Source organism: Pezoporus occidentalis, unplaced genomic scaffold (assembly GCF_034315485.1).
Source record: "Pezoporus occidentalis ecotype Australia unplaced genomic scaffold, CSIRO_AGI_Poc_V1 ctg59, whole genome shotgun sequence".
Taxonomy (NCBI): Eukaryota; Metazoa; Chordata; class Aves; order Psittaciformes; family Psittacidae; genus Pezoporus; species Pezoporus occidentalis.
In genome coordinates this window covers 1345380-1373342 of record NW_026915932.1, presented here as the reverse complement: position 1 = coordinate 1373342, position 27963 = coordinate 1345380, and the positions used below count along the sequence as shown (strand labels likewise).

The 27963-nt window shown below is 38.0% G+C and overlaps 1 long non-coding RNA gene across 3 annotated transcripts; it reads right to left on the bottom strand.

The window, feature by feature from the left end:
- Nucleotides 1–764: 764 nt before the first annotated feature.
- On the bottom strand, nt 765–21045 carry LOC134174240 (uncharacterized). 3 transcript variants are annotated; one of them, XR_009968565.1, is made up of 4 exons: nt 20300–21045; nt 12286–12456; nt 2551–2696; nt 765–2429 (listed from the first exon to the last, which is right to left on the bottom strand). It is a non-coding gene; the product is annotated as an uncharacterized LOC134174240 (long non-coding RNA). The 3 variants fall into 3 exon arrangements; XR_009968566.1 differs by having other exon boundaries at nt 2551–2691; nt 20300–21044; XR_009968567.1 differs by lacking the exon at nt 20300–21045 and adding an exon at nt 12583–13625.
- Between the last annotated feature and the right edge of the window lie 6918 nt (nt 21046–27963).

Genomic DNA, 27963 nt, shown 5'->3' with positions numbered 1-27963 from the left:
TGTATATATAGAACATGTATAGTTCTGCAAATATAACTTTAATTGCAATGAAGGATAATACAGGTGCCTAGCAGGGTATGTGGTAGACAAATAATATTTTAATGAAGAGAGAAATTACCAGCAATGTCATCTCACAGAAAATATCAAAATACTTAGGGAACCCACAAAAAAGGCCTGAGCACAGTTGTGACCTCTATAGGAAGCATATTAGCAGAGTCCTCACACTTATATTTCTTTCATACTCTTTATTAATTTTCTGTCTTTATCTGTGATTTGAGTGTAGAAAATGTGTTATGTTTCTTCATAAAATGTCCCATTTCTGTCTCCTGCCCACTGCCACGCATAAAATTACTCACTTAAGTAATTAGCAGCACAAATTTTGCTCTTTAAAAATCGGGCATATTTGAAATCTCACAAAGAAATTCCATAGAAGACACATTTGCTAATGATGATTTAGGAATGAATCCCGAGAAACAGAAATTATCTAATTTCATTATAACTCGTTCTTTGTCAAAGAAAAAGAAAAAAAGTATTTTCAGCAAACAAAATACATTTAATCTCCATATTCATAATTTGGCTTGTGAAAACTTACCTTCATTTCTTCGAGAGGCTGGGCAATTCCAAGTGTAGAAGCAAATATAAGCTGACAAGAGGACTTATTGAAGTTTTTTAGAAAAATAATTTTTCAACAAACTTTGATATCCAGGTTCTTTGACCAGTTTAAATGTACAGAAATCTTTCCAGAATACAACTAATAGCATTTATTTATTTATTACTGTTAACTTTTTTATTAGACAACTTCTTTATTTTCAGATTATGAAACAAGCGTTTGCCACATCAAAGGCTAATTAAGAGTTTTAGGAATTTTTTCAATATCCCATATTTAAATAAATTAATAAATCTGTCTTGTGCAGACACTTTCAAATATAATTTACAAATACATTAGACTGCTTAGGTAACACAGCTCATATTCTTAAATAGACAGAAGATCTTTTTGCTACATGGAAGACCTATCCATAACAACTGCTCTTGTGCTGCAAGGACTCACAGCTCCTGGAGACTGTGGTTACAGACCTCCAGCATAGCAACATTCTTCTTGTCTAGCCTTGTAATTTTTTGCCAGGTACTCTGTACATTAGTTGTTTCATTTCAATTGCCCTAAGGGTTTCTTTCTCAGTAACTAATGGGGAGCTTGATGCATCATTACATTAACGTAGCACAATGTGGTAAAGCTGTAGGATTCTCTAGTAAAGAAATTAATGGCTCTGTTCTTAATAGATTAGTTCTCACAATATTTAGTCACACATCAGCAAGACCTTTATATTTAAAATGTTATTTAAAAAAAGATACTTTACTGGGTTCAAATCCTTTCTAGAAAATAAAGGGTAATTGCAAACACAGTTTATCTGTACAAACAAAGAAAAAAATGGAGACAGGGTGAAGCTATGAAATTGCTTCAGAAAAAAACCCACAGAACACTATATATTAATAAATGTCAAGAACAGATTTGTTGTATTTATTTTTTTAATAGCCCAATTAAACTGAAACAGCATATGAGACCTTCCAGGGAGCACGTGTGTGACAATCCTTACAGTTCAACAAATCTAGAATTTTTTGAAAATGCAGAGGTTGTGCACTGTTGTTGGTTCTGTAAGGCCCTGATCAGAAACTTCAGAATGGCTTATGAATCATTTCACAGTCATTTTTACAGAGCTGAGGCAGTTCAGATAAAAGCTGCTAGACTGTAGACAAATCTTATTCTGTATGCGTTCTTATTGACTCAATTCCCAGACTACATGCTTTTCTATGTATTTTGCATATTCTTTGTTTAAAGTTTTTAATTATCATATCCAGGTTTTCTTCTCACAGTAATCCCAACAGGGAGAGTCTATCTTAAAAGATGTTTTACTGATAGTTCTTTTCCTCTTCAGCTCTGTATGTTGAGATAACTATTTAGGTATCTGCTGTTACCTCAGGCTATTCACTATGTACCTTGATCTATTTGAATTTTACTTAACATCCTCCAGCAGTTTCCTCATTGTCTTTGGTGCATCTCTGCCTATGACCTTCTGTCTAAATCTTAAAGAGCTCCTGGGTTATTGATGTATTATTGTTAATGCTTTTACAGACATAATTGATGGCATTTAGAACAGTTCTGTGCTAGCTGCTAAGTCCTACAACTGATCAAGAGCCAGAAAATGAGAAGGACATAGCATCAACATCATGATCAAAGTCTCAGTCCCTTATTTCTTAGCGTGTTTACTCCAACAAGAATCTAGATGTACAGTACATTGAATACCATACACTAGTTCTTACTTCTTGGCAAAAAAGGTGATAATCCTTGTACTAAATTAGACTTCCTCCCCAGATTTTTTTTTTTTTTTACAATGCATTTGATTTCTTCTGAAAACTTGAGCCCTTATCTATGCCTGGGAAAGAAAAATTAATCATTTAAGTAGTTGAAAGCAATAAATATCAAATACATTAGTAACATGCTTGGCAATGTTAGTAACATGTTTGGTAATGTTAGTAATATGTTTAGTAATTTACCTCTCCATGCCATTCACAGGGGAGCCCTCCTATGCACTGTGGTCCAGTGCACCAGAAATCCTGGCTGTATGTTCGACTTGTTACAGCTCTTTGGAGAAGTCATCTGCCTTCTGAATTTCCTTTTACAAAGTATGTGAGGATCTGTGCTGGACAAAAATATTGGTTAGTATTTCAGCAATTATACACAAAAATATAATGGTATAAAGTCTCACTTGTGTAAAGGGGCTGATCTGGTCCCAGTAAAATCAATAAAGTTTTGTTATTGACCTTGCTTGGAGCAGAATTGATCTCTAAAGGCAGCAAATGCATTGAATTAGATTAGTAAATTCCTGTTCCCACGACCAAGTTGAAAGACAAATGAGTAGTTAAGTGAGAGTCTGGTTACAATATCACATCACAGGGCTTCCTGGTTATTTTCTTGTGGAATTCACACACTGGAATTTCAAAGACAATATTCTCCCATCAATATGCACGGGAGTTTTATATAAAATATAAACACAAATTCCAAATACGAAGATCGTAAATCTGTTTCAGATCAAAAGGAACCTAAAATTCAAAGTTAAAGACACCCTGTTTTGGAGTCTGTGTCAAGATCAACTGATCTCTTGACTGAGAGTTTCACACAGTTTTGCCTAAATACATTGGAAAATATATTCTAGCAGGATTGAGTATTTAATTTCAATATGTTTTCAGAAATTCAGACTATATCTTGATTAATGAAGCTTTTCTTGATTAATGAAGCATTGCAGAAAGCATCTGTGGGAGCATGCTACATTAAAAGCAAGAAGCTTTTAATACAGACTTTAAGTGGATATTTATACAAGTCTTAAGTCTTGCATGATCCATTTATATGCACAGGTTAGAAATTGTGGCATTTCCTTTTTGTCGTGGTCTCACATGTCTGCTCTGTGATTACACATCACAGTCAAGTGGTTCTCAGAATGACTCTACAGAAAAGATGACTTATAATGCAATAGGTTATGTGCCACAGAAGGCAACATATTTTAAAACATAGACTATGTGAAAAAGCATCTTTGCTTTAATTTGTTGTCTCATGCCAAGGACAGAAGCACCTTTGTTGGTAAAGATACCAATTATGCATTGTTTATATATATAGATATATGGATAGATATTAATACATAATAGTATAATGAAATGACATGATTCTTGTGTTCATAAAATTCCTCTTACAGTGAACTCATTGGCAAGCAAGTACTTTGCCAATATGAGCTCTTCAATGGATAAATTCTTAATGATGGAAAGTAGGCTAACACTTTAAAATTCTGTTTGCATATGACTTTATTTTCCTTCTCCCCTTTCCTTAAACTGGTATATTACCATTTTTTCTCAAAAATGACTACCAAAACTTGGGTCCTACAGAGAAGATAAGCCAGTGCAAAGCACTTAAATTTCTAAACAAACAGCCTGAACTCAATGTAAAAATTACCTTTTTGATTTGAGAACTTTGTTGAGAATTTAACATGGCATACATAAAATCTTTGTTGTCGGCAGCCAAGCAGTTCAGAGTTAGTTCTGTAATTCCAGTGTGGGACCTAAAGTGCACACAGGAAGCTGGATTCAATTTTTCACTTAATTCCAGAAGTTACCCATTATCCTTCCTTACTGAGTAAAACGGGTTACTTTTCCTTGGCAAGCTCCTTGGTATGCAGAGCTAAAATTGGGTCTCAGTCACAAAAGACCTGTCAGTAGACATTAAATTTTCTAATTACAACTGAACTTGTTATTGAGCAAGTAATTTTTAAACTATGAATGACACAAGTCAAAATCCATTCTTAAAATAACCCTAAATGAAACACATAGCCCAATATAGCCTCATCATTTTGCTACTGTCTCATGCATGCAGTGTCCAGTATGAGCCATAATTGAGACTTGTGAAATGATAAACTCAATATTTTTCGGCTTAATGGGAGATGCGGCTAGAAGCAACACTAGAAAAATAAAACCATCTAATCAAGGTTATATATGTTAAAAGACAACAATTTTAGCCCATGAGGGTTTATTTATCAATAACAATTTCAGTGAAACCCAGCACAAAAAGCAGATCTTTAATATCAATAGCACAAAATGCCACCTTGCTAATGAAGACATATTAGTTTATTGATTAGTTCTGCAAGAATGTTTATATTAGTTTTGCTTTCAGTTGCTCATATATGGATGAGCTCTTCAATTTTACTTCATCTGCATGCAGAGACTCATAAAAATGGTTGTAATGGTTTTCTTACAGCCTGTCTCCCCATCTCCCGTCTTTCTTACAGCCTATATTTCCCCCTAGCTGAGTCCTGCTGTACTTGGTATGCATTAGGTAAGCACAGGCAGAATAAAGTAGACTAATATTTAGCGTATGGAAAACCAGTTCACCTTAATCAAGTGTGGGTTCAGCAAAGGTAAATTGGTAACCTCTCCCTTAGCACTTCTACGGCTTCTTTAGCTATGCCCTTCCGGAAAAAAAAAAAAAGTCTTTAATGAGTAAGTACATATGAGTAATAGGATGGGTCTAATAGCAGTATGTCCCAAAAGACTGTATATGCCTACCCAGTGTTCTGATGAACAGACAGATATTTGAAAGGACTGCTTTTTATTATTCTGGGAGGGAATAATAATACAAACACACACATATATGTATATCTATAGTGTATAGGATTTGATCTTCACAGCTCTTTCCAATCTTTCATAATTTTCTCAATGAGGAACACTACCCCATCAAGGCAAATAAATGGTGGCCAAGCTCCACTCCTCTTCAGTCTACTGAAAAGGATCTGGGCTGCCATAAATGCACATACGCCATAAATGCACATACTGCCACAGCATCAGGCACCAAGAATTGCCAAGCAAATGAATATCATTAAAATCTCACTCGGGTCCTTTAGATCATTTCATTAGGACAGCCATTCAAATTATTTGATCCATAAATGTTTGCCTGTTCTCTTTATGACAAAACCACCCATCTCTAAAAAGCTTTCAAATTAAGACTGTGCGGTAACTCAACTTCCTAGAAAGCAAGTTGAACAATCTTGGGCTCTTGGAACTGGGAGGAATGTACAACCTTCAAAGAGAATGAATGAAATAAGTTTTAATATACACATGGCTTCTAAACGAGCTTTGATTTTTCTCTTTTTTTCAGATTGGCTTCTTATATTGATATGGACAAGATGCGAAGTTCACAGCCTGATCCTTCTCTAAACCTACGAAATTTCAGAGTTGTGCAGGTTCAGGGTTTGGTTTTGTCTGATTTCTAGAAGAAAATATCAGAAGAGTTTTTCTTCAGTTAAGAATAGCTGTTTCTGCTACTACTACTGTCAATGACAAATTCAGATATTTGTACCTTTATAAATGAAAAAGCCTGTAAAAAATCAGCTTTCCTCAAGAGTTTATTCTTAATATTTTTCTTACTGAAATCTGCGGAGGAAAACAAGAGGGAACAGCTTTTAATTACAGTATGTTTTCTTGCATGTTGACCACTTCTGATTTTCCTGCCTGTGGGCTATCTGAGAACTAGCAAGAGAGGATATCCTACATTCCAAAACAAAACAAAATTTAAAAAAAAAAAGAACCAAAACAAAAATAGAGTTCAGTGCAAAACTGTATTGTACAAAACACAGTGTACCAAATTTCGGCATATAAGCAGAATTCCTTCTGTCTTTATTTAAAAGCATATGCACTTCTCTGTAATGATGCACAGAACTGTTCTACGAAAATAAAGCCTTCTCACTGCTTTTGCCTCCATTGGGACCAACAGGAACAGATTTCTTCCTCCATTTTAGTCATTGCCAGATGACTCTAAAGTTCTCATCTCAGTCAGTCAGACTGAATATAAGTACGCAGGTGTATAGAGAAGTAGAGAGATTCCTATAGTCCTTCCCATAGGCCATTTCAAATCATCTACCTATTTCTTACGTCAATACTCTTGTTCAATCTTCAATTAAAAAAAAAAAAAATGGGCTGAGGAAATAGGACAGAACATGATGAAATCCCCATTAGTACTGTGACAGTTGACCACCAATAACTGCTGCAGATTAAACAGCTATCTAGCCAATATTGCACGATTCTGTAGCAGTCTCATTGGATTCTGGTTCTCTGGCTTGCTTAGGAGGGCATCACAAGAGACAAATAACTAACCAATCGCAAGTTATATGGCACCTGCTTTTTCTTTCTTATCCACAAGGCATGATACAAACAGAAAATCTTAAACCCAAGGTGGCTTCAACACAATTTACAAATATTCTCTTCGGATTTTATTTTTGGTGTGTTTTACGAAGTTGCCATTAAGCTGATCACTCTAAAAATCCCCTGAATTTTCTAGTTTTCCCCATTTCAAAGACAGGCATCAAATTTGCCTTTTCATTTTTTTTTTTTTATTAATTAACCTATAGTCCATACTAAGTTTGAACAATAACTACTGACAGCTCTGAGTCTGTTTCACCTAAGGATCCATGTACTTTAGAATCACTTCAAATCTATGTGAATAAATGGCCTTATATTCAAAGAGGAACTATTTATTTTGGTATCCTTCAAAGTCCCACCACATATTTAGCTATCATCTAGTACAAATCTGACCCAGGAATTAAATCAGAACTGTTGGGACACACTGCTTTATTCCTTGCGTTGTGGTTTAACCCCAGCTGGTAACTAAGTACCACACAGCTGCTCACTTAACCCTAACACCTCCTCCCCCACATTTTATTAGAAAAAGTAATAAAACAGACAATCTTATTGTTAAAGCAAATTTTAGAGAGAAATCAACACAGAAGCCATCATGTTTTCTGAAATATTTAAGTGAATATAGGCAGAATAACTTTTGCATTTTTTATACAATTTCAGTATTAAACTAAATGTGATAAGGGCAAATGCTTAGCGAGACTGTTCTGTCCAAGCCTACCTAGAAATGCCTGCTTAAATAAAATTTTTCACCGACGAAGTAGCTATCTGCCTTAATCGTTCACTCAAGTTATCAGCATGCTAACACAAAGGCAAAATATTTACATTAATATTTATCTTCTTTTTACTACATGACTTCAGAATCCAGAATAGCCTATTTCAAATATGTCAATAATATATAAACTTAGATCTGTTAGTCTACCTCCAGAAAGACAGTGCAAGCCCTCAAGAGGTTAGTTACATTATGCCAGCTAGAAGAAATGGAACTATTTCGAATATCCACACAATTTATTAGAAAATATTATTCTGTCTATAGTACTCTAAACCTAGAAGTGGAGGACCCATGACCTTTTTCCCTGGACAATAAATACCTGGATAAAAATTTATTTTTATCCAAGAAGAGAGCACTTAAAACCCCCCCATACCCTGTAAAAATAAAATTTATTATGTTTGTGCAGTCATCTGCTATTACAGATACCATGGTCTAGTGCAAGGCATCCTTGCCCATGGCAGGGGGGTTGGAAGTAGATGATCTTAAGGTCCTTTCCAACTCAAACTGTTCTATGATATTAAAGAAATATTAGAATAAGCCAGCAAATCTTCCAAAAATGTTTATATATTTTCATTGGAATTTTCTTTGAAATAGCTATGGATTCAACACACAATCTGGTGTCTTTAAAAAGAAATAATTTTCAATGAAAGATGTGACAGAAACTACCAGTAAGTTAATTTATTTTTTTGTTTTGTTATTTTGTGGGGTTTTTTTGTTTTTTTTTACAAAATAATCAATCAAAACCATACAGATAAAGAGTAAAAATCTAATTCTCTGACTTGTTCAACAGGATAAAAATTGTAACTTTCTACAGGGCTCCTTCGTAAGAAAGAATCCCATCTCCTCTCATGCAGTTCCTCAGAAACCAGGCTGTGTAAAACTCCACAACATATACATATATATATAAAATCTTAAAAGCATATTTCCTACAGATGTAGCCTAGAAAATGTCAGCATCATTGGCAGATATACTATTAGGCCTGAATTTATACTACAGTAGGACTGGATTCATAGATCCCTAAAATAAGAGAAAAAAATTAATAGGAACATACCATGCAATGTGCATTCCATTTTGCACATCTTAGGGGCTCATATCAATGAGTCCTTGTAAATTAGTGTAAAACTATTCTCTTACCCTTTTCTTGTAGAGGTGCTCTCTACACCTGCAATATGCATATTTGTTACTTTTCACATATCAGTCCTATGTTACCTTTGGAGTAGAAATTATACTTAAACGAGAATTAGCAAGTGGGAAAATACTCAAAACTCTGATCTGGTCCCTTTTAAAGATATCAGAAAATTAATTATTTTCACTGATAACAATGGGGCATTAAATCTGTAACTAATTCCATATATGTAAAAGCTGTAAGGATTAGAAGTGTAGAAGGATGTTGTAGAATAAATCAAAATCACAGCAAATTCTGCAAAGTTGCTGAACTGAGGCACTCTAGGCAATCAGGATATGAAAATTAAATCAATTTATGGGAGGAGAAACCATGCTTACCCTCTAAATATTAATTACTTCTAGTACAGTGGCACCTGGATGATTCAACCCCTTTGTCCATGGAACTATACACACACATATAAAAAGAAGGCTCTTGACCCAAAGAATAAATACATTAACCACTTTCTTTTTGCTTAGATTTTAAATACTCAAAAGACCGGAGTCATCAATGTCTTTATTTGGTACAGGTTCACAGAGAACAGTGATTTATATATTTATAATTAAGCATCTATACAAGTGGGCTTAAATCTAGGTTTATTTCAGCTAGGTCACATTGTACCTCTCTAATCTTCTCCATAAAGAAAGTGTGAAAATTGCAAATAAATAATTGCTGCAATAAGACTACAGCAATTAGTAAGGTTTATAACTTTTATTTATGGTTAGCTTTTCAGAAAGACTATCATGATACAAGAAATGAAGCAACGGAGAAAGTGTTCCAAAGGTTAATTTATCTCTCTTTTAAATCTTTTTTCTATCATCAGCAGAATTAGGCTTGATACCCAATGGCCCCCAAGTGACCTTCACTTGCAAAGTCTTTAAATCATAAATTGAATTTTTTTCATGTAGCTATTGTTTACAGCCTGTATCTTGCTCACCTGTGCAATATTCAGCATCTGGCACAATGAGATCTTAGTAAAGCTCACATCCCGCAAGGAATATGCAAATAGGAAACTTGAAATGATCTCTAGTGTAGTCTGCCATACCATATAGCTGTGATTGAGGCCACAATGCTGCTTCCTCACCTGTCCATTTCTTTCGTGTGACTTCTTACACAGTCCATAATTCCATAGACGCTTCTACTACAGTGACGTGTGCCGCTGCTTCTGCCTAAAGTGCCATAACTACCTGTCCATTTCATTTGCTAATCTTGCCTTATTTTTCTTATCCTGAACAGTGAACAAGACATGATAATTGTGCTGCCTAGAACAGATCTATGCTAGTGGAGACCTACTAAAATCATTGGAGACAAGCTAGTATACAGAGCAGTTGGGATCTTCCATCTTTAATCAGTCACATAGTGAAAACTAACAGATTTTAAGTTCCATAAGAAAGCTCTAGTATCCTGGTACTACAAGGTCAGCTTAGTAGGCCTCTCTTTTTAAAAGTCTGATGAATTTCTTGAGCTGTCTTCTGGCATGCTTCAGGCCTATGAATCAAATAGCTGAGGAAGGCTCATAAAAATGAGTAAACAAACATAAAAGGCTGGCCCTGAGTGCTATTGTATTTCAGAGCTGTCCCACTGCTCTTGTTAAAGGGCTGCTACAGACATATACAAAGAATCAGATGAATAATGCTGGAGCCATCTACCTACAGCACAGAAACACGATCTTTTCTGTTCAAATGTGTTTGAAATTTGTTAGAACTGGAAAAAAGATTTACTCTAGCCTTAAAAGGGCATGATCTCACCCTCACTGCCTTTTTTTTTTTGATACAGGACTGGGAAGTGAAAAAAGCCTGAAACCCTATTCAGCCTTGCTGGTTTAATAACTTTAACATATTATTTTTGATGAAGATGAAAAACTGAAACTTGTAAAAACTGATCCTAAAAAGAAAAAAGCGGTTTTAGCTAACAAGGGGGGCCAGAAAACTATGGGAGACAGCTTAATGCCTCAACATCAGTTAACAATACAAAAGTCTGAAGTCTTTAACTCATTAATTAGAAAGGGTTTGGCTCCAGCTCTTTATTTTGGCTTTTCATTTTTGTTTGTTTGTTTTTCCTTTCCCAAAGGAAATCTGGACTGTAGATGATTACTTTGAAAACAAAGCAATACACAACTCTGGCAGAGAGATTCTCTTCAAAAGAGATCATTTGAGGAATAAAACATGCTTTAAATTAACAATCACTTGCAACAGTGACAGGCCTCAGGGTTTGGTGACACAGCTTCACATTAATTACTTGCTAGATAAATGGGATTGTGTGCAATATAACATGAGGATAAATATTAGGATAAGTAGTTTCAAGAGGTTAGGCTAAAAGAAAGCCCCTTTTTGACATCAACATTGAGAAATCTGAGGAGGTTAAACACAAAGTTGAAACATATACATACTCACAGAGTATTCTTTTCTAATTAGCATGAACCTCTGGGTACGGATCTGTTCACAGTAGTGTGCTAGAGATAAGATAGCTGTTAATGTCCAAAACTAAATAAGAGGCATTTTACTCTATTAAGAAGGACTTTTACATTTGAAGTAACAACACTAGTTGATTACTAATTTACAGTAGGCTTAGTTGTGCTAAATTTTCCAAGAACTACAATCCAATTTCAAGTTATTCTCCATGGGGATTGGACCTAAACTAGTGAACCATTATTGATCAAACAGCATCTTTACGGACCATGAACACTCTGTTCAATCTTTTCTGGAAGTCTGATAGTTTAGAAAATGTTTGATAAGATATGCTGTGAGCTAGAACTATGTTACTTGGGAGAACTCTGGTGGGACACCTCAAATGATCTTTCTGAAGCACTCTGCTAACTAGCTGCACATTAGGTGTGTGCCTATAGCAAATTTGATTTGTTAGAAGAAGCAGCAGGATTTCAAATTCTCTCTGTGATCAAGATTGAGAAATGAAAAAGTTTTCCCTTTAGATACTGTATCAGCCTCTGACAATCCATGGCCTAATTATGTTATCACCTTCAGTAATGCATCTAGCTAGTCAAAACTGTCTTATATTATTGTCTGGTCTTAATAAATCCATAGCAGTTTTACAAGGGGAAAATAGGCTTTTCTGAGATCAGGATCCCTGCCTTTACAGCAGACTGGTAATCTAGTCTGAATATGCTTGCCAGAGGCCTGCACTTACTGTACTTCCTGGAAATTCCTCCTCAAATGAAAAGCTCTTTCAGTACTTAAAGTACAGCCTTCTATTAAAATCTGCATTTTTCAATGTCATGTTTTATTTTAGTTTTCTAGCTGAGTTTGTTTTGGACAACGGCTAAACCAGTGCATTCCATGGATTAAGAAAAAGCAGTTGGGGAGTGAGGTGGAAGGACACGGGACCTATACTACTATCTGTGGCATGAAAAAGATATAAAATCACAGCTGAAGAAAAACCATGGTTGCTCCACACTACACTGAATGTGTTATATTTGCTCAGGCCATCACTCCTTTTCCTTTTTTTCTTTCTTTTCTGCTGTGTTCTCAGAGTGAACTTGCACTAACTTGTACAAACCTCTATGAAATTCCAAACCTTGCCACCACTTTCTGTGAGACCAGAGTTGGGGTGGGGGTTGTTAAACCAGGTTTGCCAGAAAACAGAAACACGAAACAGTTCAAACTCTTACCTCAGCAATAAAAGCCCATCCTAGAAGATTTCATATACAAGAGAGGGATGAAGCAGGCACCAACCAGTTGAAAAACATTCCCTTCAAGACAGCGACTGTTTTGCTTTGCAAAATCTAAGTGGACACTCCCAGAAAACTGTGACGCAGAGATGTCCCCATAACCACACAATTCTGTATGAAAGAGAACAGATGAAGGGACCGTCATGAGAAAGCTCCGAGATCAAGAGCTAGATACCAATTGTGCATCATAAAGCCTCATAGAAAGGAGGATTAAAAAAACAGTGCAAGATTACATACATGTAAGACATATGCTTAGCTTCCAAGCTCCCACAAGCTGATTAGATCCAGTGTTCTCAGGCAGACATTAGGTGAGATAAATCCTCCACACTGTGCATAACTCCCTCTGAAAAGTCTTACCCGAGTCTTGGAAATCTTGGGATTTCCAAGGACAGCTCTGAAGAAAATAAACAAACAAATAAATCCCAGAAAAATGATAGTCCATCTCCTACTGGATTTTTCTTCTGTCAAACTAAGGCAGTGTTCCAAAACGAGGACAAAAATAAACTTTCCCTGACTATGGAGGAGGAGTGCTCTGACTTCTATGGATTTTTAGAATTAGCTAATGGGTTCAAGGAAAAATTAATATAGTGTTCCAAACCCTTCAGATGACCTGTGCCAAATATAGCAGCTGGCATTAATAGAGTAAATTACATGATTATATTAAAGATGAATGGCACAGGTTTACAAAAATAAATATCCAACGCTGTTTAGAATTCCAATCAGCTATAGCAGCAGCAGACCTAACAGATAAAAATGAACATAGTATTAAAGTGTAGAAATGAAAATCATAGTCTCTGTTTACTTTCCTGTCGTGACTAGGATACATACTTCATGAACATATAACAAAGTTGATGGCATTTTCTCAGGGCTTTCACAAAGAAGTCCCTACCGCTGCAGTATTTTAGGCACCTACTGACACCTTACCACCTGGGAAAAGAGTATACTGGGGGACTAGATGACCTTTGAAGATCTCTTCCAACCCAAACTATTCTATAATCCTATTATATTGAGATCAAGACAAAGGTATCATTTATCTCACTGGAAACTAGAATTCTGTCTACAAAAACCTTGATGCTTTGCTCTGTGGTAAATGAAAACAAAACCTCTCAGTGGGGGTTGGAGAATGGAAAGGTGAACAGAATTTCTCAGAATTGGCAGTAGCCCAATGGTTATAGCATTTGCCATGGATAGTTGAGTTTTTTTTCTGAAGTAAACATCTGAAGCTGCATTTCCATGCCCCTGTGAGAATCCTTCAATCTATGCTACTGGCTATTCTGATCACTGATCTCTCCTGCTTCAGAGGATTTTTTTCTACAGAGGATATTTTTCTACAAAATATTCAAACATTGATGTGGAGGGGAAGCAAAAGCTTCCTGGAAAGTTTTTCAGCAAGTTCTAGTTATGATTCTGCAGCCTTCCTGTAATGGTGTACTTGTATTGGCAGTAATAGGATTACCTGAATCATTACAGGTTGCAGGAGCTCTTACTTGGCAGCTCCAGCAAATGAAGAAAATTATTTTCAGAGTATTTGGTTTATAACAGAAGGGCTTAATTATAGTTCCAATGAGGCTAAGCTGCACAAATCATGGTGATCAACATTAGCTGCAGAAAACAATAATGCAGTACATCCAAGAGGTACTGAAAACAGCACTGCGGGCCACAGTATAATAACAAATGTAAGCAGCTTTCTTGTATAGGCTCTGAAAAGGAGACAGGAGACATTATTTTCTTACCCTGTCTAAGGATGATTGGAAAGCAAAAGCATTCTAATGTGTTTGCAATGCGTCACGCAGTGTAGTCTAACACTGTTTCACATGGCATCACACCATCTACTGAGTGCTATTACAGCACTAAAGCCTAAACCTATGAAAATCCTTAGGGCACTAAAGAATCAAATCCAAAACTTGGAAATCTTGCTTCTATTATGGATGAGGCTGTGGGAGAGGGAAAAGTTGTTAATTGCTGCCAATAGAAGACATTACTTTAAACTTGCATAAATACTATAGGGGGCTGAATCTGAATTCACGCTCTCAGTCTGAAGTGCAATTATTTTTTTAAGTGTACAGAATATGCTGCTCAAGTAAGCCTATTTAATACCCTGATTCTAAGAATCTTCCTTTACTATCAGACCTATTAAAATCAGTAGTCAATCCAGTGAATATGATGATCCAAAGAACCATAGGGCCGATCTAAGCTCTTGAAGGATAAATTTTCCCTAAAGCTAGTGACCATGAGAGATTAATCTTTATTTAAGACAGCAGTTGTACTTAAGCAACTGACCAATGGCCAGACTAATAAATAGAATCTTGAACATATCTATACATATATACAGGCATATATTTTTCAGGGTTGTTTACTCAGCTATTTATTATATTTGAAACAATGTAAGTATCAATATGGAGAAGTAACTAAGGACATGAACCTGCACAGATCTGAAGATGGTTATAAACCCTGTTAAATCCATCTGAAAATAAGAAATTGAGATTAACTGTACTGAATACAAATCTGGATTTGTATTTGCAAACCTAAGACAGGCTGCCACACAAATCAATTGGAACAGAAATAAGCCTTGTGCAGAACTGTTGGGCAGAATTCTCTATTGTTTCAAGTATTTTTTTGTCTGCAGAAGAGCTTACTCTCAGAGGCAAATCCTGAAGCATCCAAGCAGCCTGCCAAGGCAGTGATAAGAAATGCAGTGGGGAAGACTCCTTTCTTTACCCAGTCCACAAGACATCTGCAGAGCTGATGCACTGCAACCTCTGGAGTCCTCTGGAGTCTGCTTACTTTAAACACCTAATACATAACGAAGAGCCTGGGCCTTACACTTCCCTTCTGTTCCACCTGTTTTGGTTGGTTTGTATCAGTGAAAATCTTTCACAGGAGGTTTTCCTGTAGCACAATCCATGCAATAAAATGCCGTTTTTTTTCTCTCACAGATCTTCCCTTTGTGCACACATTTGAAGAAATGCCATTCAGCTATTCCTGTATGCACGGTTAAGTGCAGGAATATTATTTCCTGTCCTGTCCCTGCCAGTGAAGCACACATGCAAAGCTGTCAACAGAGAATGCAACAACAATTCTACATGAATTAAAGGAAATGGAAGAGGAATCTTACACAAGCTACTAGGGATTCTAACAACTATTAATAACTGTAAGTATTTAAGGTGACACTGTGGCCCAAGGTACTTTACACAACATTTTGCATTAGATGAGTTGAAAGCTAGCCTGTGTTTTAACTATTTTGATATTGGGATTCCAAACACTGCTCACCAAAAATAAGGCATTCGTGTCTGTCTAGCCCAGAGCGACCACCAGATAATCATTCTGGACCGCATCTTTCCAATCTGATCCTCTTGTTGAGAAGATAATTCAGCAAGGTTAGGAACCCTATCCAGTTTTTGCAGTGATTCTTGCATTTCAGGGGATGAAATACATGGCCGGGCAGTATGCAATGATTTTCCCATCCCAAATAGCAGTCTCTTTTCAGTTATGACACCCTGATACGTTTTAACAAGTGCAAATTGTGTGACTGAGAAGTTCTTGGGCGTCAGAACTCTGATTTAATTTTAGTGGATCAGGTGATCAAAGGCAATTATTTGACACAAAAAAATATTGGATTAAAAACAAGTTTCCTGAAAATCACTTCCATTTTTCACTTTATTTCATACCCCATCTGCTTCTGATGACTTAATTTCTGCAACTCAAGATCTGGAGATATCTATAACAGAATCTATAGCAGTTCAAGATTGTAAGACCTAATTCTACAGAATAAAAATACAGACAAATTGAATTCACATTGGTAATGGCAATTACACAATTGAATTGATATATATTTATAGAAGCAGGCTCCGGAAAGTCCCAGCTGAAGCAATACTGACAGCAGCCAAGATACCCTTTATAACAGTGAGCTGCCTTTTCCTTGTCAGTTCCAAGTCTCCCAGCACTGTCTTCAGGGTATGGCAATCACCTGTTTCCAAAAGATGCTGAGGAGTAGTGCATAATTCTAGACATATGAGAAACATTTTTGTGGCTACATTTTCAGTTTTATTGTTTGCAGTAGAGATTACTATCCAAATTAAAATGGCACACAAGACAACCAGTAATTGATCATTCTCAGAAAAGAATTACTTCTATTTGAGAATTTTGGTCACTAGACACACACATGCTGCATGCCACAGAAGCCCCAGGTCTCCTACAGGAAGTATCTATTGTGCTTCAGTGACCTTTCACAGTGGCGACGCTGTCTTCTTTTATAAAAGGGAAAAGGGTCATTCAACTATTCACTTCAGTTTCCTTTTCTGTACAAATGAATTTGAAGCAGCTGCAAGATGGGATGGTCTAATCAAAGTAGGGAGCTTATGTCTTTGGTTATCAAGAGTATCACTGACTTCTGGATACTGCAAAAATTTAGCATCTGTTCCATTCATGAAAATGAAGCTGGCACTTTATCCTTAGGGATCTTGTATCGCATTTCAGAGAAGATGCATGCTTTATAGTCTTTCAACGAGATTTTTACAGATACCCTGTTTACTGTCTCCCTTAACTTAGAATACTGAAAACACACAAATGTCTTTTGGGAAAGGATAAATACATTTCTCCTCACAAGTTTCTTCATCTCTACCTCACTTCATTTAATCACACTAAGGCTATAGCACTTACAGAATGGCCTACTTCTAGTAGTGTTGCTGTTACAGCAGTTATAGTGAGGAGATATTATAAGCTACGTCTACATCAGGAGACTGGGGCTGCTGCACAACTAGTCTGTTTAGAAAGGAAACCCAAATCATATCAGAGTTTAATAAGCTTTGACTGCCTTGCAGTTTGGATAACCGTGACAACAGGACTCTGAAATGACATGCAGTTCTTTACTCTGGATTCTTGAATTAGCTTTCAAGTAAGACAACAAAAAGATGGAAAACTTGCATTTAACACATTATAACATTTAGTAGAACATAGCAGCTGTATTAAACATCCTACAACCCCCACTCTAGAACCCTACCTTTAAGAAAGCAGTGAAAAGAAAGGAGAAAGTGCCCTTGGTCTTTGACGCATGTTCTCTTCCTTACACAATAACTATGACCAATTCATACATCACTCTTCTGTATATCTCGCCAGACCAGGGCTTGGTCTAAGCCTTGTTTCACTTTTTAATAACATACTTAATGTCAGCATCAGGTGTAAGCAACAGCAAGAATAAACTAGCATTGTATTTCTGCTCCTGCATGTTAGAGTTTCCTGAGATTAGCACTGTACCATTCCTGGAAGACACAGCCATATTCAATAGTATTATGTTTAACTATTCTCATGAATTCTGGTCTTTCTAATCTTCTTCAGTGCTCTTGACTTCCATCTAATAAATCATTTTAGACAGGTTTAGCCTTCATGCTCACATAAACTTTAATGGAGTGACACATAGATGGCAAAATATCAGGTTCAGCATGAGTCTTTTATTGAACTATGGCTAGCTTTCAAATGAAAATGTCTTTACCATACCTAAACTTCACTTTTCTTTTTATATGCTACAGTTACAAAGCTCACTCTTGCTCCCTATGGAGCTAATCTGCCTTACCCCTTATCTTGCAAAATCAGCAGTTCCACAAGACCTCAGACTGTTCTGATTCTAAACTAAATGTGACAATATCTGCACCTCTGTTCAAAGGAAATATCAGTGTTTCAACCAGATTAATGGATTAATATTTTCCCCTTAGATTCCAAATGTCCAGACAATTCTTGCCTAATTGAGACACCTGCAACTACTTTATATTTCAGTCTGAACAAAGCACCTTTTCCAAATACCTCAGCAGAGATTCTGCCTGTTTCTCTCTTGAAAACAACATGCTAACGCTTATTCTGGGTTTCCAGTATCTCCCCATCATGCAGACTGAATCTTGAAGAAATAGGCATGCATTGGTATGTCTAGCCCCCCTCACTTTTATATGGGGAGACAAAACAAATTTTTGGTCCCAATCCTGTACACAGAGTATGATTTCTGGGGACTTGGCCATTCTAGAGAATTTAACTGACCCTGAGAACAGTCAGTATCTTACCAGGCTGCAATGTAAGGCATTTCAAGCAATTATTTAAACTTGAATGTGATTTACAGTTGACTGAAAAGGATAATAATTTGTGCTTTTTGCAAACACCTGAAAAATTCACCTTATTCTGACTTGTTTTTGAAAGAGGGACTAAAATAAGCTAAGATGAGTACATATTGGAATAATTTACCATGGCCATTCAGATGCAATTTCTATAAGGAAGAAAACACAAACAGCTGAACTTTAAGGATATAAAATTGCCTTGAAGTATGAAAAACAATTTACATTTACATCCATCTCAGTCTCTATAGGAAAGTATGCTCCTGGAAGGCAAACAAACAAAACAAAAATCATTTCTGTAACCAACCAAGAAATTTGAGGGTATGCTTTCCTTCTAACCCTACCTTAAGTAATGCTAATTTCGGTCCTGTTTTTTCTTCAGCCCTAACATAAGCACATGAAGAATTATTTGTAGTTTAAAACGTGGATTGTAAAAAAAAAAAACCTTAAGCTTTTACCTTGAGCCAGAAATACCGTATATTTTAAAAGACTGATCATTTCCCATGTTCCGTCTATAAAAGGACGACAGCGTACAGTGAAGTAGGACAGAAGTCAAAGAATTACTAGCAACTGGCATCTAGGGGACTTTATATGTTTAAAACTTTGTAATAAGTTTTATTTAATTTGTAATAGGTGTCTATCTCACTTCAGCTTTCAACTGCTGAAAAGAAATTAATTTCTGCCAGAGACAATATTATGATATGTTCACCAAAAGCAAATAGGCAGTAGTCATGATGATGTCCATGCAATTATTAATAGGGGAGAAAGACGCTGGACAGAAATATTTCACCTCTTACTTCTACCAACACAGACAGGGTGAGTATTACTCACCATGCTTTAGTAGACTTTATAAAGCAGACTTTATTCCGGATACTAATTTGACTCTGGATTGAGTTCATGTTCATTCAGTCTTTCTCCTGATGCAAAGGAAAACAATGTCAACCAGAGGAGAAAGTTAAGTTACCATCCCAGGAAGTTCACAAAACCTTGCTCCACAACAGACTTGCTGCAGGACTGTGGAAGAGCATTTTAAGCCAAAACTTAAAAGGTACTAGATTAAATCAGTACAAATTAGTCACATATAACATTGTGAAGATATAAGCCTTCACCCTTTTGCTTCATTTTCTCGTCTGTAAAATGAGGATAGAAACATTTACCTAATCATTGGGGTTTAACTGCATTAAAACTGTAGGGTGCTCTGATAATTTAATAACACATGCATGTAAAACTGTAAGATTATTCACAGATTTGACTGTAGTCTCTATATCAGGAAAATCAGCTGGGAGCTTACTGCGGAAATGAACACTGATGGGGCAGCTAGCCATTGCCTGACATCATAAGAAGGCATAAGTTTTAACACATAGCCTATAAAATTGAGTAATAATTTAGCTCTAACACCATCATACAAATTCCAGGCAGTAAGTAACTTGAGCTTCTCTTCAGCAATTAGAATTTGAAGATGACCCAAGGTTAGGAAAAGCTGGGAGTATTGTAGAGTGTGAGAAGTCAGGGGCTGAGAATACTCCGCATTTACCACTCTATGTGTGTGTATGTGTAAAAGTCCATCAAATTGCAACAGGAGATACAATACCTCTTTTCCCAGCCCCATGTGCCTCAGAAGCCCTATTCTCAAAGATCGTGTGAGCTGTCTAAAATGTATTTATTGTATTTATGGATAACATACAAGAAGATTATCTTGCCTAGGCACAAAACATGATATAACTATGTAAAGGAACCACAGACTCTTAATATCATTTGCTTTATACACAGGCTAGACTAACCTATGCAAAGATTACAGTATATAGGGTAAAATAATGGTATATAAACCAAGGGTATATTCTTGAGAGAAAAATCTTAACCTTGTGAAATATTCCTTTCCTCTTTTCTCTCTTCTTCCCTAGGAGACAAAAGAAAGAATGTGAGTCTGGGGTAAGAGGTAGATAGGACAGCGTACTGTTTATTTATATAAAATATTACAGCTCAATATAATTATTTCAAAACTCCACCCTAAATTCCAAGAAAAGAAAAATTGCTGCTTCCTATAGTAATTGTCTCTTATTAAATTCTGCCTGTATTTTATTTTTGATTTAGCACTGGTTTGTACGTTGGCTTGCTCTTTTTTAATTTTTTTTTTTTTTTAACTCTTACCTGGTTTTGAGTAAAAGTGTAAAAGCCAGAATACTTTAGAAAGCAGAGCTGATCAGGGAGAGGTTTTACACTAGCAAGAATTCTGATTTTTAAAAGGAACTTATATGTGAATTGGTGTTCAGGCATAAACTGTATTGTTCATATAGTCTGTACATTTGCTCTATAGAGCAAGCCTGGAAGCATTTCATTATAACACCACCCATACAGTTATGTGGTGGGAATATAAGACAAAACTGGGAGACAGCCAACAAATCTTAGTTTCTCTGAGTCAAAAAGAAGAAGTTACTAAAATCTGAGATCCACACTATACAGTTAAATATTTTGCTTTTCTTCCCTCAACCAGCTCACATCCTGCACTGTCTCCTCACTTTGTCCTTAGTCTAAGTCATTTCAAGTTCTCAGTTCTGATCTCCTAATCTTATCAGAAAGCAGAAACTCCATCATTTTACCCTAGTAGCTGACTACATCCCTCAGATTTAGAGGACAAGCTTTGTCAAGTCAATAGCAGCTTAAAAAAGTATGAATGCACATGGTGAAAAACATTGACAGCTTCAGAAGATCAACAAATGTAGAGCTTCTTCCTTTCCACCTTCTTCTTTGCATTATGCAGTGGAAGAATTCCAAAAAACTCAGGATGTGAAAGTGATGGACATTATACAACAAAATCCTTGTATGATTACAAACACTCAATCTGTCTCCTGTCAGTGAAGGATTTTCTAGTGAAGAAGAACATGTTTACTAAGTAGTGGTTTGTAAGGAGAACATCATCCTAAAAGAGCCAAAAACTTACATTCTTGAGCTTTGTCCTTCACTAACTTGCAGCCTTATCCAAAGACCATTGAGATATAAGAAGGTGTCAGTTAATTGGCTTCAGAGAGCTTTAGATCAGAAGATCCTGGCAATGACTCTATGCCAACTTTTGAAATGGAACTGAAAACATCTGTCTTATCCCATTATGTATGTAAAAAATAATAATCAGAATGGCACAAAAAGGAGTGAAAGGCATTCCAGAGGTACACATGCAATGCTTAAAAATCCATAAATAATGTATACTTTCAGAAAACAGAGTTTACAGGGCAAATCATAATGCAGTTTAGCTTTAATTTTATCTCTGTTGACTGCAGAGCTACATGCATCAGAAATTTTTACCTTGTGTTACACATCTTCGAGGAAAAACAAAGCAAAGAAATTGGAGAAATGGGATTGCTATCTCCGCTATCACAAATACCCACCCAAATGGGCAGTACCTGAATTTTGAATGGCATAATCCCACCACAGACACCAGGCTCTCCACGCACTTTCCCTCTGAAACTGCAGAATTCCATTCTCAAGCACCAACACTGCACCCTTTTCTAATAGTATAAAAGCTGCAATAACGATCAGCACTAAGCAGAAATCTTGTGACAATTGTCTTCACTGCTTTGCTCTTGGAGACCTTTTCAAACAGTTTTCTTCGCAAGAAGCCAAGCGCTTTCTTGCAGTGGGGAGGCCACAGCTCTGCTGCTCAGCCTGGGAGGGGCAGAGGCCAGGCTCTCCTCTGTTTCACTTCACAAAAAGGCAGGTGAATGATGCAAAAAAGCAAGCAGCAGGTCTGCAGCGTTTTCATCCTGACCATGACAGCAACAAGCCCTTTAGTTGTAGAGATCTATAAAACCAAGGTCAGTCAGGGAACCCACACTCACATTTATGTCAGCAAACGATTTCTTCAGCTCTTTTTAAAAATGTTATTTCTCAGAAAAGTCCATGATCATCTGAAACACTGTTTTACCAACACCCACTGCACTTTTGACAGTTTCTCCAACCTCTCTGAGACAACAAAGACAAAATTGTCTATGATACGTGAGGACTAATACTCAAGATCAGGTTTGCGTATCTTCTTTGCTTTTTTGAGTTTATATCAGGCCCTTAACATTATTAGTATGTATTTACTGTGGTCTGATAAACAGAACTGAGAACATAGCACATGGTAGTGATTTAAACTGTGTCATTAGCACATGGCAGGGGGGAGGGCGTTACTTGTGTAGTTCACACATACCATACAAATTCTTTAAACAAATAAAGAGGTGTGGAGAGAAGGGGGGGGGGCTTGCAGGGAGGGAGGGAAGGAAGGAAGCAGAAGAGACCTATACAAAACCCCCATTTTCCATGCTCTCCCACTCTCATTTGGAAGGTTGGCTTTTTCCCACAATACGATGGAGTTTCTCTTATTACCCCATTCATCAGAAATTTCTCCCACATTGCACACACTGAGGTGGCATGCTGCCTACATTTCAGGAAGATCTTGGGAATGTGCGAGCAACTCCAGAGCACATACTGTGGGCAGAGAACATAATCTCGTATATTTTTTAATAAATGCAGCCACCATTTCACATGCAGTATATTAACCCTTTGTGCCTGTGAATTCTTAACAGAAACAAGTAATGAACAAAGTCCCAAGTAGAGACAGGGAGTACATTAGGGTGGAGAACATGATGTCTTGCCCTATAAAAAATAAAATTAATGAGGCATTTTTGTGTATGTTGAAGTTACGCAATGAAATGCAAGTCAAAAGAAGTATCTGTCAAAGCTCAAGATGACATACCAAGCCATTAGTAAATCTGTGTTCTCACCTCTCTGCTGATACATAGCATAAAGCTGGATGTTGTGCTCTGATGGAAGCAGCATGCATCTTATATGTTACATTACTTTCAAGGACAAGTAAAACTAAGGAGAGAAAGTACTAGAAGACGGTGACATACATGAAGGTGATTTTATATTGTTTACTAAGACATGACAAAATGTTTGATTCAATCTAACTTGTTCTTAACATGGTGTTGGTCTTCAAAACACGTTTCATATGGATTAAAATTAATAATACTTCACACATATTATTTCCTCACGGCTTTCAAGAATCTTGTAGATAGGTAAATAAAATCAACTCTTACTTTTAGGAAACTTGAGGCAAAGTCATTCAGGATCAAATTTACTCATCAGAAGACACAGATATTTTTTTCAGTGAGTTCCCCAAAAGCCCCAAGGTGTCCAAGACCTGATCATTTCCATAGTGCTTTTGAAATAATAAATCTGTAATCTTGAGCTATTAAGCAGTTCTAAAATTAGAGTTAATGGTTTCATTCAGATCTGTGTCAGAAGTATGATTAAAACCCAGGACCCTGAGATGACCAGATTTACTCAGAGATTAACAGGCCAAAGCTGATTAGGAACAGTTTTGGGCTTTTCATTCAACCATTCTACTTCAAAACTTACTGACCAGGCAGCAACAGGCCTTGAATAACAGGAGAAGATCACAACCCCACAAGGATGTGGGGCTCGCTCAACAGAATGTCTAGAATTTTGTATGTCACCCAGATCTGCAGCATGTAAGAGAATTGATTTATTGTCCTAACAAATCATGAAGGAGGAAGAATTATTGCTCAGACAGGGAACCAAAACAGAGAGAATGAGTGACTTTTTTACAGTTCCATGGGAAATACACTCTGTTTAAGTAGACTGCTTCATCACCTACAGTTTCCAGTTTTTTTTTAACACAAAGATTAACAGTTTAGGAGCTCTCATAAGTGTTTTCAGCAGCAGTGTATACTCTGTTCTCCAGGATTCAACTTAAAGACAGATAAGCATAAAGGAGCTGAGAGAACTTTGCTAAATTCCAAACAGGTAGTGGTCAGCTGTCAAATTCTACTGGTGAAAAAGTGTTTTTTGCAGTCTTCTCAATATACACAGAGTTGGAGCACAAGAGGATTGAAAGGATTTTAAGTCTGGCAAATATGATGTAGAGGAGGAGAAATTACTGCTATCTTTACATACCTTACTCCTGAAGGATTTTTGTAAACATAATTTAATCCAGATACATTTCTTCCCAGAATTAATACTATCCTGCACAGATAGACACAAAGTAAGTAGATCTCCCTTCAGTATTATGAAGAAAAATATTACCATCAGGTTTCCATCTCACCATTCTTCCCTCTATCTGCAGACTGTCAAATTGACAACTTGTCCATTTTTAGAAAATGTCACCTGAAAAAGTGAGGAGGAAAAGGAGTTAAGGAGAGAAGACAACTATAGGGAGCAAATGCAGAACAGTGTTGTATTTAAAGACTATTACTTGTGATCCCTTAGTGCCACCTTTGATTGAAGCTCATCAAGCATGAAAAAGCTTACAATCATTACAAGAAGAGAATAGAGTTTCATTTCCTGATATTGCTTTATTTGCAGTAAGACAGTCCTCCCGGATTCTCTATGACTTTTCAAGGCAAAAAAAAAACACCAAACCAACATATAGTAGAATTCTTCTACTGCAGTGACAGAACTGTATCTCCTATTCTTATACCATGACTGTGAGTCCTGAAGAGGCTCATTTGACTTTTGTGTCATAGCATTCTCATGTACCATGGGGAAGAAATCATAGAATCATAGAATGGTTAGGGTTGGAAAGGACCTTAAAATCATCTAGTTCCAACCGCCCCTGCCATGGGCAGGGACACCTCACACTAAACCATCTCACCCAAGGCTTTGTACAACCTGGCCTTGAACACTGCCAGGGATGGAGCATTTACAACCTCCCTGGGCAACCTATTCCAGTGCCTCACCACCCTAACAGGAAAGAATTTCCTTCTTATATCCAATCCAAACTTCCCATTTAAGTTTTAACCTGTTACCCCTTGTCCTGTCACTACAGTCCCTAATGAAGAGTCCCTCCTCAGCATCCCTATAGGCCCCCTTCAGATACTGGAAGGCTGCTATGAGGTCTCCACGCAGCCTTCTCTTCTCCAGGCTGAACAACCCCAACTTCCTCAGCCTGTCTTCATACGGGAGGTGCTCCAGTCCCCTGATCATCCTCGTGGCCCTCCTCTGGACTTGTTCCATCTCCTTTTGATGTTGAGGACACCAGAACTGCACACAATGCTCCAGGTGAGGTCTCACAAGAGCAGAGTAGAGGGGCAGGATCAAGTCCTTCGACCTGCTGGTCATGCTCCTCTTGATGCAGCCCAAGTTATGGTTGGCTTTCTGGGCTGCAAGCACACACTGCCGGCTCATGTTCATTTTCTCATCGACCAGCACCCCCAAGTCCTTCTCCGCAGGACTGCTTTGAATCTCTTCTCTGCCCAACCTGTAGCTGTGCCTGGGATTGCTCTGACCCAGGCGTAGGACCTTGCACTTGGCATGGTTAAACTTCATGAGGTTGGCATCAGCCCACCTCACAAGCGTGTCAAGGTCCCTCTGGATGGCATTCCTTCCCTCCAGGGTATCAACCGAACCACACAGCTTGGTGTCATCGGCAAACTTGCTGAGGGCGCACTCAATCCCACTGTCCATGTCACCAACAAAGATGTTAAACAAGACCGGTCCCAACACCGATCCCTGAGGGACACCACTCGTTACTGGTCTCCAGCTGGACATTGAGCCATTGACCACAACTCTTTGTGTGCGGCCATCCAGCCAGTTCTTTATCCACCGAGTGGTCCATCCATCAAATTGATGTCTCTCCAGTTTAGAGACAAGGATGTTGTGTGGGACAGTGTCGAACGCTTTGCACAAGTCCAGGTAGATGACATCAACTGATCTACCCCTATCCATCAGTTCTGTAGCCCCATCATAGAAGGCCACCAAATTGGTCAGGCAGGATTTCCCCTTAGTGAAGCCATGCTGGCTGTCACCAAGCACCTTGTTGTTTTTCGTGTGCCTTAGCATGCCTTCCAGGAGAATCTGCTCCAAGACTTTGCCAGGCACAGAGGTGAGACTGACTGGTCTGTAATTCCCCGGATCATCCATTTTGCCCTTCCTGAAAATGGGGGTTATATTTCCCTTTTTCCGGTCATTGGGAACTTCACCTGACTGCCATGATTTCTCAAATATGATGGCCAGCGGCTTAGCAACTTCAGTCGCCAGCTCCTTCAGGACCCACGGATGGATCTCATCAGGTCCCGTGGACTTGTGCACATTCAGATTTTTAAGATGGTCTCGAACCAGATCCTCTCCTACAGTCGGCCCAAGGTCTTCATTCTCACAGTCCCTGCGTCTGCCTTCCAAGACTTGGGTGGTGTGGTCAGAGCCATTGCCAGTGAAGACCGAGGCAAAGAAGTCATTCAGAACCTCAGCCTTCTCCAAATCCTGTGTAGCCAGTTCTCCCAAGAGCTTCCTGGGGGGGCCTACGTTCTCCCTAGTCTGTTTTTTATTTGCTATGCACCTGTAGAATCCCTTTCTGTTATCCTTAACATCCCTAGCCAAGTTTAATTCTAACTGGGCCTTAGCTTTCCTAACCCGGTCCTTAGCTTCCTGGACAGCATCCCTGTACTCTTCCCGTGCCACCTGTCCTTACTTCCACTTTTTATAAGCCTCTTTTTTCATTTGAATTTTCCTCAGGAGCTCCTTATCCATCCAAGGAGGTCTCCTGGCCCTCCTGCTGCACTTCCTTCTGGTTGGGATGCAACACTCCTGAGCTTGCAGCAGGTGATCCTTGAATATCAACCAACAGTCTTGGGCCCCTCTGCCCTCTAGGGCTGTATCCCATGGAACCTTACTAAGCAGGTTCCTGAAGAGGCCAAAGTCTGCTCTTTTGAAGTCCATGGCAGTGAGCTGGCTGCACGCTCTTCTCACTGTCCTGAGGATCTCAAATTCAAGCATCTCGTGATCGTTGCATCCAAAGCTGCCCTGGAGCGTCACAGTTCCAACGAGCCTTTCCCTGTTGGTGAGTGCAAGGTCAAGCATGGCACCTCTCCTTGTCGGCTCCTCTATTACTTGCAGAAGGAAGTTGTCTTCCACACAATCGAGGAACCTCCTGGATTGCTTGTGCCGGGCCGTACCGTTGTTCCAACAGATGTCAGGTTGGTTGAAGTCACCCATGAGAACAAGGGCCTGTGAGCATGAGGATTTTCCTATCTGTCTATAGAGTGCTTCATCCACAGGTTCTCCTTGATCAGGCGGTCTGTAACAGATCCCCACAGTAATGTCCCCCATAGCTATATTCCCTTTAACCCTGACCCACAAACTCTCTGTGGACTGCTCATCTGTCCCCAGGCAGAGTTCCGTACTCTCCAGCCTATCCCTAACATAAAGGGCAACTGCACCTCCCTGCCTGCCAGGTCTGTCTTTCCTAAAGAGCCTGTAACCTTCCATTCCAACATTCCAGTCATAGGAGCCATCCCACCATGTTTCTGTGATTCCCATTATATCATACCCCCGTAGACGTGCACACATCTCTAATTTCTCTTGTTTGTTCCCCATGCTACGGGCGTTTGTATAGAGGCATCTGAGCCGAGCTCCAACTGAAGCCGGCTCATTGGCTGGAGCGGCTGGAATAGATCTACATTGCTCCAAGCATTTAAATATATATAAATACATGCAAGGAACTTCTCATTTGAGAGGTTCACAAAGTAAC